This window comes from Rhinatrema bivittatum, chromosome 5, assembly GCF_901001135.1.
Source record: "Rhinatrema bivittatum chromosome 5, aRhiBiv1.1, whole genome shotgun sequence".
Classification (NCBI taxonomy): Eukaryota; Metazoa; Chordata; class Amphibia; order Gymnophiona; family Rhinatrematidae; genus Rhinatrema; species Rhinatrema bivittatum.
In genome coordinates this window covers 277,544,063-277,561,797 of record NC_042619.1, presented here as the reverse complement: position 1 = coordinate 277,561,797, position 17,735 = coordinate 277,544,063, and the positions used below count along the sequence as shown (strand labels likewise).

The following is a 17,735-nucleotide window of genomic DNA, read 5'->3' as shown; positions in this document are numbered from 1 at the left end:
ACTGGGAAGCCCCCCTCTTGCTGCTGGACTGCTGCCTTCATCTCAATTTTGATCAGTTCCTAGTTAAGTTTTAGGTTGCTATGGGAGTAGGAATGTGTCTAACGTCCTTTAAATGTATAAGTGAATTCACTATGTGTCTGGTAGTGGCCTACCGGGGTCTGATCGAATTCTCAATTAAGTTTTTGTTGATGTTTTTTTTTTTTGTGAAAGTGGCACTGCCTATACATTAAGGGATGAGCTAGGGGTGGGTGAGGGGTGGGAGGGTTGGGAAATACAAACAGTCTAACTTCAGTTAGTCAGCCTGTGTGTCTCATTGCTCCCTTGATTAACAATGTTGGTCCCTATTCAAACCCAATCACACAACCTCAACACCTTTCCATGGTGAGTAACTGAGCTGAACTATTCAACTTTTTTACTAAGGTATACACTGCTCCTAGCTTATTTCTAGCTTCTGGCTACTTTTTGGGTTGGGGTTTTGTTTTTTTTTTGGGTTTTGTTTTTTTTTTCAATACAAGCACTCAGTATTAAATACAAACACTCAGTTTTTTTAAAAGTCTGGAGAACACTCAGTTCTGCAGACTTTTAAAAATAAACACACTACCTACTGCTACCTTATTGACTGACTAAAAATACAAACAGTCTAACTTGTTTATTCACTGCCTACCTACTGCTACCTTATTGAGTGACTAAAAATACAAACAGTCTAACTTGTTTATTCACTGCCTTTCTGACTATTAAAGGCACAAACACACAAACACACTAAATAATATTCCCAAATAGTTAACTTTGCCCCAATACTTTTAAAAAAGACAATGTCCCAAGCAAAAACTTACTGATTCCTTTCAGCCACCAGCAAGGTGATCCTCTCCTCTCAGTGTTCCCATCCAGTTCAACCTACTGCCAGCTCAGTTTCCCATGGATCAGATTAAAACCAACTACATTATCACCTTGTTGGACGGGAAACCCCTGGCATGGGCCTCCTCCCTATGGGAATGTCAGGACTCCCGCCTGGCTAACCTGGAACAATTTGTAACCTGGACAATTTGTAGCAGCCTTCCGGTGGGCCCACCGCCGCGTCAGAGTTACTGCAGCTACGTCAGGGCAGCTGGCCCCTCTCAGAATACGCCATAGAATTCCAGATGCTAGCAGCCGAGCTGAACTGGAGAAATGACAGCCTTCATGGCATTTTCCTGGAGGGTCTCTCCCTAAGACTCCAAGATGAGCTGGCGGGCAGAGACATCCCAGACAATCTGAACGGCCTCATTGACCTGGCGGGTCGCTTGGACCGTTGGATCCAACGCCGCTTCCGGGAAGGGAGACCCGGTCAGAGGCTCGGACACTCTGGAACCCCATTTTCCCGACCAGTTCCCTCTTCTTCGGCCTCTACAGGAAATCAAGATACAGAACCTATGCAATTGGGTCGAGGTCCGATTTCTCAGGAGGAGAGAAGAAGACGCCGGGCTCAGGGCCTGTGCCTATATTGTGGTGGCAAGGGCCACTTCCTTGCTCAGTGTGGTGAGTGGCCGGGAAATGCCCGGACCTAGGGATAGTCGGGGAACTAACCATAGGGAACACCAGTACCGCCTCCCCATATACCGTTCCAATGACGATACTTCTTCCCGAGGGAGAGTTCGATACATTAGCCTTGATTGACTCCGGAGCCAGGGGCAATTTTATCCTCAAGGACTTAGTCCAACAACTCCAGATTGGGACCCAACCCCAAAGACCTCCTGTCCGGGTGTCTTCCATCCATGGGACCCCTCTTCCAGGAATTATCTCTACTTGTACCAAGCCCCTTACCCTACGCACGGGCCTTCTGCATGTGGAGGAGATCTCATTCCTCATCTTGGAAAAATCCATGCATCCTGTCATCTTGGGACTACCCTGCTTGCGAAAGCACTCCCCGGTAATCTGTTGGGATACTCTCCAGGTGGCGTCCCGGGGTTCGTCATGCTTTGACTCCTGTCTGACCACTGTTCCGCGACCTTCGATTCCTCTTCTGACCGCTTCGGTAGTGCTGCCGCCCCAGTATCAAGATTACCAGGATGTCTTCTCGAAGGAGAAAGCCGAGCTCCTCCTGGAGCATCGACCCTTTGACTGTGCCATTAACCTGATCCCGGGTACCACACCCCCTCGAGGACGGGTGTACCCATTATCACTCTCGGAGACACAAGCTATATCTGCATACATGCCTACATGTAAACCGTTGCGATGGTAATTAACTTAGCAACGGTATAGAAAAGTTTTTAAATAAATAAATAAATAAATAAATATATCCAAGAGAACCTGGACCAAGGGTTCATTTGACCGTCTAACACCCCAGTGGGAGCCGGGTTCTTCTTCGTATCAAAGAAGGCCAGGTCCCTCTGTCCTTGTATAGATTATCGTGGTCTGAACAGTATTACCCGATGCGACCATTATCCACTGCCCTTGATTCCGGAACTTTTGGACCGACTACAGGGAGCTAAAGTCTTCACAAAGCTGGATCTCCGTGGGGCTTATAACCTGGTTAGGATTCGGCCTGGCAATGAGTGGAAGACTGCATTCAACACAAGGGATGGCCACAACGAATACCTGGTCATGCCCTTCGGTCTCTGCAATGCTCCTACGGTTTTCCAGAACCTCATGAATGAGGTACTAAGGGACATGTTACATACGTCGGTCATTGTCTATCTAGATGATGTGCTGATATACTCTAAGGACTTGGGCACGCACCATCATGAGGTCCGCAGGGTACTGCAGAAGCTTCGGGATAACCGGCTCTTCACGAAAATGGAAAAGTGTCAATTTGAGCAGGAGTCCTTACCCTTTCTGGGGTATATCGTGTCCCCCACAGGTTTCCATATGGATTCCGAGAAGGTGACGGCCATCAAGGACTGGCCTCAACCTGTGGGGGTTAAGGCGCTCCAACGCTTTCTTGGCTTCGCCAACTTCTACTGGCAATTTAAACCACACTACTCCACAATGGTGGCGCAGCTTACGGCCCTCACCAAGAAGGGGGCTGACGCCAGGAACTGGCATGCTGCGGCGGTACAAGCGGTCCAGGAACTGAAGACAGCCTTCCTGCAGGACACCTGTCTCCATCACCCGGACCCCTAATGTCAGTTCATTGTGGAAGTTGACGCCTCCGACATGGCGGTCGGAGCTGTTCTGAGCCAAATATCCAGCAATGGCAAATCCCTGCCATGTTCCTACTTTGCCCGGAAATTCTCACCTGCAGAAAGAAATTATGGTATCGGAGACAAGGAACATCTGGCCATCAAAATGGCCTTCAAAGAATGGCGCCAGTAGTTGGAAGGGGCCCAGCACCCAGTGATCATGTATATGGACCACAAGAACTTAGAATGCTTGTGCCGCGCCCAGCGCCTCAATCTCCGGCAGGCCCGGTGGTCCCTCTTCTTTAGCCGCTTTGACTTCCTTCTCTGCTACAGGCCAGCAGACAGAACATCCAGGCGGAAGCCCTTTCCTGTACGGCGGAGACGGAGGACACCCCTAATCCACCACAGTACATCCTTGACCCGGCTAAGATGCTCCTCGCGGCATCCAATGTGGCTCCTATGGGAAAGACGGTAGTACCAGTCCGGCTCCAGAAGAAGGTACTCACTTGGGCCCATGACTCCTTGACCGCAGGTCACCCAGGGATGGCAGAACCCAGGAATTACTCTCTGAGTTCTACTGGTGGCCCCAGTTTAAGAAAGACGTCCGGCTCTATGTCAGTTCTTGCCCGACCTGTGCCTGACAGAAGACTCCACTGGCCGCCCCTGGGGCCTTCTTCAGCCACTGCCTATTCCCACTGAGCCGTGGACCCACTTATCCACGGACTTCATTGTCGATCTGCCCACCTCTGAAGGGAAGACGGTGATCTGGGTTACGATCGACAGATTTTCCAAGATGGTGCACTTTGTTCCCCTCGCTAAGTTGCCCACAGCGCCTGAACTGGCAAACCTGTTTACCTACCACATTTTTCGCCTTCATGGACTTCCCCGACACATCGCCTCGGATAGGGGCTCTCAATTCATGGCAAAATATTGGAGGGCACTCTGTAAAAGGTTTGGGGTCCAGCTAGACTTCACGACCGCCTTCCACCCCCAAGCTAACGGCCAAGTGGAACTCATGAACCGAACTTTGAAGACTTTCCTCCGGTCCTTTGTGGGATATTTGCAGAATGATTGGGTGGCCCTACTCCCATGGGCGGAGTTCTCGTACAACCACCACATGCACTCTGCCACCGGCAGTTCGCCCTTTTATACTGTATATGGGAAGCGCCTTTGACCTCCCTTGCCCTTGCCTTGGTAGTGCCATCTCCAGCCGTACAACTCACGGCCCAACAGTTGCACCATCTCTGGAGATCCACCCGGGAGAAACTCCAACACACTGCGGTTGTCGCAAAGAAGTTCGCAGACCGCCTATGACGACCAGCCCCGTCATTTCTCCCCAGGCTAAGGTGTGGCTAAGCACCAAGCACCTCCGCTTACGGCTTCCTTCAATGCGCCTGGCCCCAAGGTACATTGGCCCATTCTCCATCATGGAGCGGGTAGGGGCAGTTTCCTACCGGCTCCGACTCCTGCCTACACTCAGGATACACAACGTCTTCCACGTTTCCCTGCTGAAGCCCCTGGTTCTGTCCATCTTCCTAAGGAAGAATCCTGCACCGGCCACGCCTGAGGCACACGAGGATACAGTCTATCAAGTGAAAGAAGTCCTAGACGTGCGGTTCCATCTCAGACGCTGGGAGTATGTCCTAACTTGCAAGGGTTATGGCCCTAAGGAGAACTCCTGGGAGCCAACCTCCCACATCTTGGACAAGGATCTCCTCCGCCAGTTCCATGTGGATCATCAAGCTAAACTCAGGCTCCCGGGAAGGGAGCGTAGGAGGTGGGGTACTGTTACGGCCCCGGGCCATGCCCCGGGTCCTCCACTCATTTTAAGGCCGGCCCAGGCCGCCGCGACGCCAACAAGGCCTGTCCTGGCCTCAGCCGTGGCGCTCCATCCGCGAGGGAGACGCCGGCGATCCCTCACGTCTGGCCTCGCCCACTAGGTGAGTGCGCGCGCAGGGGCTCAGGACTTAAAGGGGCCAGCGCGGGAAACGACTAGGACTGCCTCCCGATGACTTCAGACGCTGCAGGCCTACTTAAACCCTGCAGCATGGCTCCCTCCCTGCCTTGCAATGAGGTTCGCTCTTCGGAGTTATTAGTTGCTGTCCAAGGACTCCCGTCTATCTTGGCTTCTGACTTCTAATCCTACTTCATCCATTGACTCCGGCTTCAGCTTCCGCCCCTGGTTTTGGCTTCGGACTTCTAGCTTCTGATCCTGCTTCGTCCATTGACTCCGAATTCAGCTTCCTCGTCGTCTACAGGTATCCTCTCCTTGCTTGCCCGGAGGATTCTCCTAAGTCCCAGCAGCTCGGACTCCCACGGGCTCCTCCCGGAGGAGCCGCGGGCTTCCAAGGGTGAAGACTCTTCTGGCCTCCGGGGCACCACCGCTCCCTTGACCCTTGGTTGCATAGGGCCACACCTAAGTCCCAGAGGCCTGGGTCCCTACAGGCTCCTCCTGGGGGGACCTCGGGCTTCCAGGGATGAAGCTTTCTTTGGAACACCTCTTCAGCGCTGCCTCCCGGCTGCGACACCCACTGTGGGTCCCCACAGTGCAACACCTACAGTCTCAGCCGGCCCAAGGGTCCACCACCCTAACACTTTTCTTACCTGACTTGTCTTCCTAAAGCTACAATGTTAGGGGGAGTTTCCCTGTACTGGGATACTGGCTGCTTCGGGATGCTCCCTGCAGCAACAAGAACAACTACCACCAAAGCAACAGGCAAAAGAAGTTCAAACCCCTCCTAGGGAGGTCCCTGCCCCGGAGCCATAGCCATTGGCATCAATGGGAGAACGATGGGGCCCAAGGCAGCACTTGCAACACAGAAAGGCACGACGGTGATACAGGGAGTGCATCTTTCATTCACAAACCACATTGTTGGGCATGCCAACAAACACATGATTAGCAGGTATTGCCTCAGTTCTCAGGCTATCCTGGATTTATATCAAGAAATCAGAGGGGATCTGGATCCGGTCATGGAAAGGTCCCACAAAACTATTGTCCACCCTGCATTTCGTGGCATCTGGCTCCTTCCAAATGACAGTCGTGGTCATCGGGGGAATGTCCAAAACCTCTTGTTCCCATTGTCTAGGCTAGGTCATAACAGCAGTACATGACCACATTAAATGCCTTGTGACAGGCAGGTCTTGATGGAATTAAAGCAAGGGTTTTACGCCATTGACAACTTTCCTTATGTTCTTGGAGCTTCAATTGCACACACATAGCCATCATCTCATCCCATGATAGGGAGAAGATCTACCGCAATATAAAGTTCTGCCACTCTATCATCGTTCAAGTGGTCTGTGATGTTCGAATGCACATCCTCGACATGGTGGCCAGGTACATGGGAGCAGTGCACAATTCCTTTATATATTAGGCAATCGGCCCTGTTTGACAATTTTTACGGGGACGGTTGGCTTATAGGTAACAGTGATGCTTCTTTCTCTAGTCTGGCTATGTGTTTGTAGCCAACGGCACTGACACGGTGGGCTGTTGTGGATGTGAAAGCATAGGTTACATGACAACAAGCTTGTACAGTTACGGATACAAGCCGTCGAGCCAAGGCCTGTCTTTCTCTCTCCATTCTGGAGAAGCCTGTTGGTGTTACATGCACAAACAATGCACAAAGTTTTGGGTGTGACCAGCCACTACACATTTTCTACAGGTTCACTTTAAACAATTGCCTTTTCAAATGCTCTCATTTGAAGCAGTAGAAATCTCACTAGTTAGTCACAACATTTTAGCGTTCACACTGCAGGGACTCCCAGATCAGGTTTGCCCTGTTAGTGATTGGTCAGCCAGGATGTCAGCAACAGTTTGTTTTCACCATAACAGAGGAAAAACAGAAGGAGGCTCAGGCATTCTCTGGAGAATTTGTATTAACACATTGTTCAGATTGTTGGTTGTTGACACAGTGGTTAGTTTGCATGTGGGCTGCTGTCTGATCGTGCAGAGCCTAGGTCTGAGTGTTGACAGCCCTCCTCAAGCACACTAGCTCTGTCCATATGTTGTAGAGGTGTACACCATACTTCCTTTCCAGGCGGTCCAGCTGCTCATGCATAGAGGTCTCTGTTGGTGCTGGTGCTGTGCTGGCTGTGGTAATAGCTGCAGTTTGTCCTCCAAATGTAGCATGATCGGGCTGTGAACTGCTCCTGCTCGGTGCCTGCTGCCTTCTGATGGCAACATGGCGTGCTGGAGGTAGGTTGTGATGGCTCGACCGGCTCCCACTGGAAGTTGGAGTCTCCCATGAAGCCACATATGTTGAGGCTTACATTGAGAAAGCTTGCCAAGCCCAGGGGTGCCAGCATCTACAGTTGTTCTTCAGGCTGCTATTGCTGCTCTTCCTCCTCTTCAAACTGTGTCTGTGCATCCAATTGTAAGGGAACATGGAAATGGGGCTGGGCTGCTGGTCCTTGAAGCTTGATGGCTGGGACTGGTGGATTCCGGCCTAGAGCTGTGGAAACAAAGAGACCATAAGTACCAATACAAAGAAGTACACATGTACTGTTTAGCAATGCATCAGGCGCCATGCACCGGTTAGGAACCGGTTGTGCACCGGTTAGGAAAACGGACACGCAATTAATAAGCATCAGTTTTACTAATCTGACCGCTGGCAAGCTTTTTTTTTTTCATGCTGCCGCCTGTGGTTCCTCCTACTTAGTACTGAGACGAGACTAAATAGGAAGAACCACAGAAAAGCAGTATTTTGGGCTTTTTTGTGGCTTCATGGGGCATTTTTCAGATGGCTCAGAGCACGTAAAGACTTAACACCAGCCCTGGGTCTGGCATTAAATTTTCCATGTTAACACATGTGCATTGGGCACATGGTAATTTTTTGCATCTTGGCTAATAGCCTAATGTAAATGCATTTATATGTGATGAGCTCTCTTACCTACACGCTGGTTTGGACTTGCATTTTGGACGCGCTAATCCCCTTATTGCATCGGGTGATAGCCCAGCGCATCCAAAACACACGTCCAAGCGCTCATTAACCTGTGCGCTAAGCTCAGCACACGATATTGCATTGGCCTGAATATGAGCATCTTATGCAAAATGATGTGGACATCTGTAGAAGTCTTGAAATTTAAAGATGAGGTAAACTTACTGGTTTCGGCTCATGTGGTGTCCAGCTGCTCATTCAAATCCTCAAAGACCATCTGGTCCCAGTTGTTCAATGAGGCACTCCTCCATCGGTGTCGTGATGGCGGGGCAAGGGGTTCCTTTCCAGTCCGCCACAAATATTTATTGCGGCTCGCAACCTTGTTTTTGAGTTGTGCTTTGATGTCCCATTACCAGTCGGTCACCTGCTCCACACTCCTTTTCACTCCGCCTCACCTGGATTCGGCCTGGGCGATAGTGCACCAGATCTGGCCCTTAGCTTCCCTCAATGTCTTGGCCGCACTATTGCCAGACAGCATGCATAGTTCTCGATGACCCCTGTAATGATCATGTCGTTGTCCTCGCAAATATATCACGCTTCATAAAAATTGCCTACGCGATGCGATAGATAGGAAATTAGACTAATCTTCAAAGACCTTGGATGACTGCATCCTGCTGCCTGGCTGCCAGAATGTGGTGCCACTTCCGCTTCCAGAGAGGTGTCCCTTTCCTCATTCTCACTCCCATTCCCCGCTCCACTTCCTTCCTCCCCTTCTTGCACCTGCCCTAATAACTCCCCTCTCCTCTGCTCTTTCTATCCCTACCCTGCCATCTTCCTCCCTCCATACTCACCTGCCTATCACTTCTCCTTCCCGCCTTCTCCTATCCCTTCCCTCCTGCCTACTCCTACTCCTAGCACTCCTGCCCTTGTCCCTCCTCCTCTCCTCTCCCTCTTTTCTTGTCCCTGTCCCTACTCCTAGCACTCCTGCCCTTGTCCTCCCTCCTCCTCTCCTCTCACTTCTCTCCTGACACCTGTCCTCTCCTCTCATACTCCATCCTCTCGACTCCTCATTCCTCCTCATCACTACTTCTCACCACCATTCCTCCTCCTGACAGGAACACAGAAAGACAAACAGGATAAACTGACAAAAACTTTCACTCAAAGAAGCTAGAAGACCGAATAACGGGAAACGGATGACAACAGAAGACAAGACAATGCACACAGGAAATTAAAATATATAAGCTCCTACTCCAACTAATCCACTCACCAACTCTCCTCTCCTCTCTCCAATGCCTGACACACCCTCAAAGAAACAGCTGCAGGCATCGATGGCTGAGGCATAACTCCCGATGCAGGAATGTGGAACGGTGTTTCTCCTCCCGATGATGCTGTCAGTGGGGAGGGCATTGGAGACCCGGGATCCATCGATGGAAAAACGGCCATGAGGGCTTCAATTCTGGATAGCAACGGTGCCAGCACTGCTGGAATCGGGTCGATGATCGGTTCCACAGTTGGTGCCGGTGTCGGTGCCGGAGGAACCTGAAGACGTTGCATCGCCTTGTCGATGGCCTCCTGGACCATCCGGTCCAATTCTTCTTGGAGACCTGGAGCAAGCAGCCCCGGCTCCAGAACAGAAGAAGGAGGCAGAGGCATAGTCGGAGGGACCACCGTTACAGGCGGAGTCGTGGCTCCCGATCCCCGATCGGGTGAGGGTTGCCTCGGTGACCCGGTCGCAGGAATGGTCGGTGCCTTTCCTGGAAGGGAATTTTTCGACAGTGGCTCGGACGATGGCGAGGTCGATGATTTCGCTCCCTCGATGGTCCGAGACTTACGGTGTCGATGGCGATGTTTCTCCCTTCGATCTCCTCGATCTTGAGGGGGAGTAGAAAGTATCGATGGCCGAGTAATCATCGATGCCGGTTGGTCACCGGTCGGTGGTCAATGCTGGCACGAAGTCAACGTTGCCGGTTCAGACGACGTCGATGCGATGGACAGAGTCGGGGTTTGAGCATGGAAGAGAAGTTCCATCTTCTCCATTCTGGCCTTGCGACCCTTCGGTGTCATTAGGGCACATTTGGTGCCCTAATGACCCGAAGGGTCATTAGGGCTCGCGTCCTAAACACATTACACAGACTTTATGGGGGTCTGTGATAGACATGGTGTGTGGGTACAGTCCGGGCACCGATGAAACTCCGACGCCATGGCCATGGAAAAAAAAAAAAATTAGCCGCGGTATGGTCGACAGCCAGTAGGCCGCAAAAGCAAACTCAACGGTAATCGACGGAAAACGGGTAAAAACTTACCGGAGTACCGCGGACTTATAAAAGGTGGAAGAGGGACCCCTGTGGGGCATCTTAACTTTTAGTAATTCCATGAGGAAAATTATTATTAGGAATCTCTTCAGAGCTCCTTTACTGCGAGGCTACTGCTGCGCGGAAAAAAGAAGACTGAAGGGGGGCCCCTGCTGGCTGCAGGGTTAGTGCCATGCTGGGCATGCCCAGTAGGGGCCAGTCAAAGTTCTGGAAACTTTGCCAGAAGTTTTCCGTGATTGGGCTCCATCCTGATGATGTCACCCATATGTGAGGACTACCATCCTGCTTGTCCTGTGAGAAGCCGGTATATATAAACATTAAAAAAGCGCCATGCATAAATCAATGCGTACCGCGCTCACGCTTTGCACAACGTGCCAATATATCACGCTTCATGAAAATTGCCTACGCGATGCGATAGATAGGAAATTAGACTAATCTTGCCCATTTTTTTTTATCACAGGCGCTATTTCTGTTATATTTATAGCAATTTGATGAATATAGGCCAAAGATTGCAAATTTGCATAAAAGCAACAAAATGTTAGAAGATAAAAAATATGACTTAGAAAATAGATCCCACAGAAATAACCTTTGGCTGATGGGAATACCACAATTGGTACCGGACTCAACTCATGGGACAACTTTGGAGAAATGGTAACAATCGGTATTGGACCTTGTTTCCACTAATGGCCACTGTGCATAGAGAGAGCCCAAGGACCGGGATCACAAAATCGGGTAAAAGATAAGCCATGTGTTGTCATTTTTTGAGTTCTTAACTGTGTACATAAAGTACTATTAAAAACCTACAGGAAACTGTAATTTCTCTCCTATGAAGGCCAAAAAAGTGCTATTGTTCCAAGATTGCTCTCAAATGGTGACAGAGAAGTGCAGGTCTTTCCCAACAGTGTGTGCAGCTGATAAGAAAAGGCTTCAGATTACTCTTTTGTAGGGATGTGAATCGTGTGATCGATCGTCTTAACGATCGATTTTAGCTGGGGGGGAGGGAAATCTGATCGTCATGTTTGGTTTTTTTTTAAAAATCATTAAAAATCATAAATCGGGGGAGGGCGGGAAAACCGGCACACCAAAACAACCCTAAAACCCACCCCGACCCTTTAAAACAAATCCCCCACCCTCCCGAACCCCCCCAAAATGTTTTAAATTACCTGGGGTCCAGTGGGGGAGTCCCAGCGCGAACTGACATCAGCTCCCCACACTGACGCTATGTGGCTCCAGCCCATGGGGTCACCCTCTCTAGCTTCTCCTGCCCTTCTTCTCTGCTCTCTCTCTCCAGCACCTGCTCTTCTACGCACCCCACAGCTGAGACCTCGCCTCCCAACGGTGAGGCTCATGTGCCATTTCTCACCTCGGGCCAGGGCCCACATACACACAAATCCTAACACATATTAGAAGTTACCACCCAGGAAAAGAATCTGAGCATCAAAGGTAGACAATACACTAAAATCCTCAGTTCACTATGCAGCAGCAATAAAAAAAGCAAACAGAATGTTAGGAATTATTAGGAAAGGAATGCAGAATAAAACAGCAAATGTTATAATGCCCCTGTATCGCTCCACAGTGAGACCGTACTTACAGTACTGTGTGAAGATCTGGTTGCCACAGCTTAAAAAAGATATAGTTACATTGGAAAAGGTACACAAAAGAGCAATCAAAATGATAAAGGGGATGGACAGCTTCTCCACATAGACTGGCCAAAGAAGTTGGATCTGTTTAGCTTGGAGAAGAGATGTCTGAGGTCTATAAAATCATGAGTGGAATAAAACAGGTAAACGTAAATCGGTTATTTTTTCTTTGAAAAAAATACAAAGACTAAAGGACATTCCATGAAGTTAGTAAATAGCACACTGAAAACAAATTAGAGAAAATTCTTTTTCACTCAACACATAATTAAGCTGTAATTCATTTCTGAAGGATACAATTAAGGCAGTTAGCATACCTGGGTATAACAATGATTGGGACAAATTCTCGGAGAAAAAAATAAAATTTTATTAATCAAGTGTATTAACAAATTAAGAAATAGCCACTACTTATCACTAAATGATAGCAGCATGGGATCTATTTTCTGTTTGGGATCTCGCCAGGTAATTGTGACCTGTATTGTTATTGTTGGAAACAGGATACTGGGCTTCATGAACCCTCAGTCTGACCCAGTACGGCAAGTTCTTATGTTCTTATATTTGAGGTCTAATTTCCTTGCAAATAGAGCACAGGAAATATAATTTTCCCACATCCTTGTTTTTAATAAATGAAGAATGTGAAGGACGAGGATAGCTGCTGACTCCACAAGAATGTCCAAAATTTGGAGACCAAAGACCTTTGCATGGGGATCTTTATCCTTGCACACATTGACTCCAAGCATTTTTTTCAATTTGTCCAGAAATCTAGCATAGGAAAGGTCTTCTTGTGGAAAAGTGTATTCTGAAGGCTGTGGAAGAGGGTCAGAGGGGATTCTTATTGACCCCTTTTCAGAATCTGGAATAAAGGGAATACTAATCCAGGACCCCAATAAGAACTGGGTGATTGAGGAGGGGTCTTCAGTCACCAAATACAACAACCACCAAGGACTGAATTACATAGTCTGGGTAAACAAATAAACATGGGTGTAGCTTGCTTATTGCAGCGGTTACTACCCCTAACTAATTAAGCTAGATATTTCACTTAGATGCAGTTCCAACACTGCTCTCTACATTAATGGCGGGGGTGGAAGGGAAATAGAACCAAAAGGTTACTAAGGGCCAAGAGTAACAGATAAGTATGAGAAAAAAAAAAGAGTACAAAAGCTTGCTGGGCAGACTGGATGGGCCGTTTGGTCTTCTTCTGCCGTCATTTCTATGTTTATGTATGTGTTCTTTGATTATTTGAACTCTGCTGCAAGTGACTGCTACACAAACAGAGATACTGAGACTCCTTCTTATGGGAGTAGATTATATATCCTGGAAAGATGGAGAATACTCCCCTTATTCTTAGCCACTACAAGAGGTAAAGAAATCCTTCATCAACTGCACTATTTGACTGATGGGCTAATATGTCCTTTGTCCTGGCATAGGTGATGGAATATCTTCTTCTGATACAAGTAAGGAATCATTCACAACTTCTGGGCTCTGCAAAATATGAATTGGAGGCTGATTAGATATGAAATATACCAGAGAGAAAAAGGGATCTGGAACCTCTAGCATAACCCTTGTTCCATTAATTTTGTTGGCTTAAGAGTTCTAGTAATTGGTGGAAGTTCATAAGAGTTGCCATACTGAGTCAGATCAAAGTTACATCAAGCCCAGTATCCTGTTTCCAACAGTGGTCAATTCAGGTCACAAGTATTGGCAAGATCCCAAATGGTAAACAAATTCCATGCTACTTATGTTGACTGTGCAAATGCACTGTGCATTGCCAGAGCATTATTTGTCAATGGTGCCGAGGAGTATTGCTTCAATGGTTCTGGAGCCTTATGCTTTGATAATGCTGTTGCGCGGGAGCTTTGTGCATCAAATGATGCTGATGCACTATGCATCCACAGTTCCTTATGCATTGATGATGCCGATGCACCAGAGCTCTGTGCTTTGTCAGTGCCAATGCATCTGATACTCAGTGTTTTATGTGTGCTGACTGCTCCAGCAACTTTTTCGACACATGACACTTAACTGACCATGGAATTCAGCCTGTTCACTTGCGATGTTCAAGAACAGTGGGTCCCTTTTTTGGATATGAGGGTTGGTAAGAAAAATGGATTTTTGGTGACGGAACTATACCGAAAGACAACAGATAGAAATGGACTATTGCATTTCAATAGTTTTCATCCTAAACATATCAGAGAAAATATCCCTTTGGGACAATTTTTTAGAGTGAGAAGGATCTGTACGGATATGCCATCTTTTAAAAAACATGCTAAGGATTTACAAGAAAGATTTAAGGCACGGGGATATCCGGATCGTGTAGTCAATCACGCGTACAAAAGAGCGCGTTATATAAATAGAGATCTTTTGTTACAACCCAAAAAGACTCAGAAATCCCATTCATTAGTCTGTGTATTACCCTATTCAAATAGAGTAGGGGATTTAATACAGGTTATTAAAAATCACTGGCATTTAGTCAGTGGTTTTGTGGGTATGCAAGTCCCTCCGATGTTTTCTTTTAAGAGATCTCAAAACCTTAGGGATATTTTGGTGCATTCAGATCTAGGGAGTGGAGAAAGTAGAAAAGAGATGAATGGAGGACATCATCCATGTACAGGTTGTAGTGTCTGTAAGTTTAGTTTGTCAGTAAATTTCTTTATCCACCCGGTTACTGGAAAAAAGATTTATTTGAGAAATATGACTACGTGCCAATCTAGTTCAGTAGTATATATTGTGCAATGTCCTTGTGGATTGTTTTACGTGGGGAAAACAACAAGAAAAGTTAGGATCCGGATATTAGAACACTGCAGTAGGATTCGGAATGAGGTTGAAACTGCCCCACTGGTAAAACACTGGCAAGAATATCATCATACAGTGGAAGAGCTTCGTTTTTTTGTGATACAAGAAATACACAATAGACGTGGAGGTAATATTAATAAGACATTGCTACGTTTGGAGCAAAGGCTGATTTTTTTCTTTGGGAACGCTGTGGCCCAAGGGTTTAAATGACAAAATAGATTGGGTAGTTTGTCTTTAGGTTAATTTTTATTGATCTGGGGTGGTGAAAGAAATAAGTAAAGGAAAGGGTTTCTTTCACTTTAAATGAAAGCGTTGTCTTTCAGTTCTGCCTTTGAAGTAAGCTTGATTGTGTAGTAGGGCTGAGTTGAAATCAGGTGGGAGGGTAAAATAGAGAGGCGGAGATAGATTTGGACTTCTGTTTTGATTGGAGCAAGGAGGTATAAAAAAGAAGAGGGGAAGTGGCTTCCTCACTTCCTTTGTTTCACTTCATGTTGGTGTCCTTTTGAATGCTACGAAGGTGACAGTGTGCTAAGATCTATAAGATATGGTGAGTTTTTCCTTCACTTTGTCACTCATGCTAATGGGGGTTGGAAAGGTAAAAGTTTGTTCCTTGTTGGTAGGAATCTTTAAATAATTAGAATGACTGTTTTAATTCGCTCAGGTAGCTCATAAAGGAAAGGTGGAAGCGGTGTTTAAATCCAAGCGTCTGGGCAAATACCTGTTGAAAAGATGTAGAGCAGCATGAATGGAATGGTATACTGATATGTACGTCTAAGAGAAATCTTTTTGAGGACGTACAGGTAAAAGCTATCTATTGAGTGTTTTTTTGAAGAATGTAAATTTAAAAAATTTCTTTGATGAAAATTCATTGAAAATTATGTTAATTTGATTCTATTAAACTTTATAGATAAGCTCCTTTCAGAAATATGTGATGAGCATGAACAGATGAGCAGTAGGAGATTCGTTTATATATCTCCTGAGGAAGCCTGTTGGCGAAACATGTTGAGAGAACAAGAAAATAAGAAAGAATAACAGAAGAATTGAGAAATTTGTTGTTTTCTAAATGAGTGATAATTCATGATAAATGGGATTTTCTCTGCTTATTTAACAAATTGTATTTCATATTCATAATATATTGTAAGAAAGGAAGTTGTTTTTATGAAGATAGTAGAAGTATGAAAGGGTATGTATGATGTATGAATGGAGGGAGAATTTTTAGATACATATTTTTGTGGGTAATATGTTAAATATTTAAAGATTGTTGTAATATTTTTTCTATGTAATAAAGAAAATATATGTCACTTTGTATGGTTTTGAGCTGTCATAAGACAGGGCAAAGGTAGCGCCAGTGCCATTTCTATTAACGCAGCCATGGCCCGAGAGTGGAAGATCACACCGGGACCCCCCCACTGGACCCCAGGTAATTTAAAACATTTTGGGGGGGGGGTTCGGGAAGGTGGGGGATTTATTTTAAAGGGTCGGGGTGGGTTTTAGGGTTGTTTTAGTGTGCCGGTTTTCCCGCCCTCCCCCTTCCCCTCCCCCTCCCCCGATTTACGATTTTTGACGATAAATCGGGGGAATTCCTATTGTATCGCACCTCTAACGATTTTTGACGATTTAAAATATATCAGACGATATTTTAAATCGTCAAAAAACGATTCACATCCCTAGTTACAGGTAAGCAACACTTGCTTTCTCACAGGACAAGCAGGATGGTAGTCCTCACATATGGGTGAGTACCGAGCTGAGGATGTCCGAACATGCACCAAATGTACCCAACGGCGTGCAACAGGCACAACAACTGGGGTGGAATTTGGTAGAGGCCATCCGCACCCCACCGGGCAGGCGGAAGGGTGTTGGTACGTCACGTTGGAAACAGGTTACGCAGGACAGATTGGCCGAAGATGGAATCTTGTCTTCCGGCTTTGTCCAAGCAATAGTGGGCTACGAAAGTGTGGAGTGAGCTCCAGGTGGCAGCCCTGCAAATGTCAGGAAGTGGCACGGATCGTAGATGTGCTACTGAAGTCGCCATAGCCCTCACCGAGTGTGCTTTAACACGGTCTTGGAAAGGAATGCCTGCTTGCCGATAGCAAAAAGATATGCAGTCCGCCAACCAGGAGGAAAGAGTCTGTTTACCCACAGGCTGCCCTAATTTATTGGGATGGAAAGAGACGAATAACTGAGTGCACTTCCTGTGGGCAACTGTCTGGTCTAGGTAGAACGCTAGAGCCCGTTTACAGTCGAGGGTATGCAGAGCCTGTTCCCCTGGAATGGAGTGGGGACTGGGAAAGAAAATAGGTAGTATGATGGATTGATTAATGTGAAACTCCGAAACTACCTTAGGCAAGAACTTAGGGTGAGTGCGGAGTACCGCCCGGTCCTGCAGGAGTTTAGTGTAAGGTGGATAGGTAACTAGGGCCTGTAACTCACTAACCCTGCGAGCTGAAGTGATAGCCAAAAGGAAAATCACCTTCCATGTGAGATATTTTAGGTCACAGGAGTGAAGAGGCTCAAATGGAGGTTTCATGAGCCGACCAAGAACCAAATTAAGGTCCCAAGAAGGGGCCGGAGGACGTACGGGTGGCTTGATATGGAGCAAGCCTTTAAGAAAATGTGTTACGAGTAGTTGCTCCAATATAGGGGCATCCCTGACACCTTTATGGAAAGCGGCTACCGCACTGACATGCATTCTGATTGAGGAAGTCTTTATTCCGGATTCCGATAAATGCCAGAGATAGTCCAAAAATCTCAGGATTGGACAGGAAAAGGGATCAAGGGACTGTGAAGAACACCATGATGTATACCTTTTCCATTTATAGGAATAAGACTTTCTTGCGGAAGGCTTCCGTGAAGCAATGAGGACACGAGAAACTGAATCTGAAAGGTTAAGTAGTTGAAGGATCAACCTTTCAACATCCATGCCGTCAGGGACAAGGCCTGAAGATTGGGATGGCGTAGACATCCGTCATTCTGAGTGATCAGAAGCGGGTCCTTTCCCAAGGGAATGTGGCTGCGGATGGAGAG

The 17,735-nt window shown here is 47.2% G+C and overlaps 2 long non-coding RNA genes across 2 annotated transcripts in view; one reads left to right on the top strand and one right to left on the bottom strand.

The window, feature by feature from the left end:
* LOC115091628 overlaps positions 1-17,735 on the bottom strand; it is a 94,278-nt gene that overhangs the window by 70,672 nt on the left and 5,871 nt on the right. The window lies entirely within an intron of this gene.
* On the top strand, positions 15,196-15,959 carry LOC115091629. Its single transcript, XR_003856788.1, has 3 exons — positions 15,196-15,258; positions 15,373-15,511; positions 15,619-15,959. It is a non-coding gene; the product is annotated as an uncharacterized LOC115091629 (long non-coding RNA).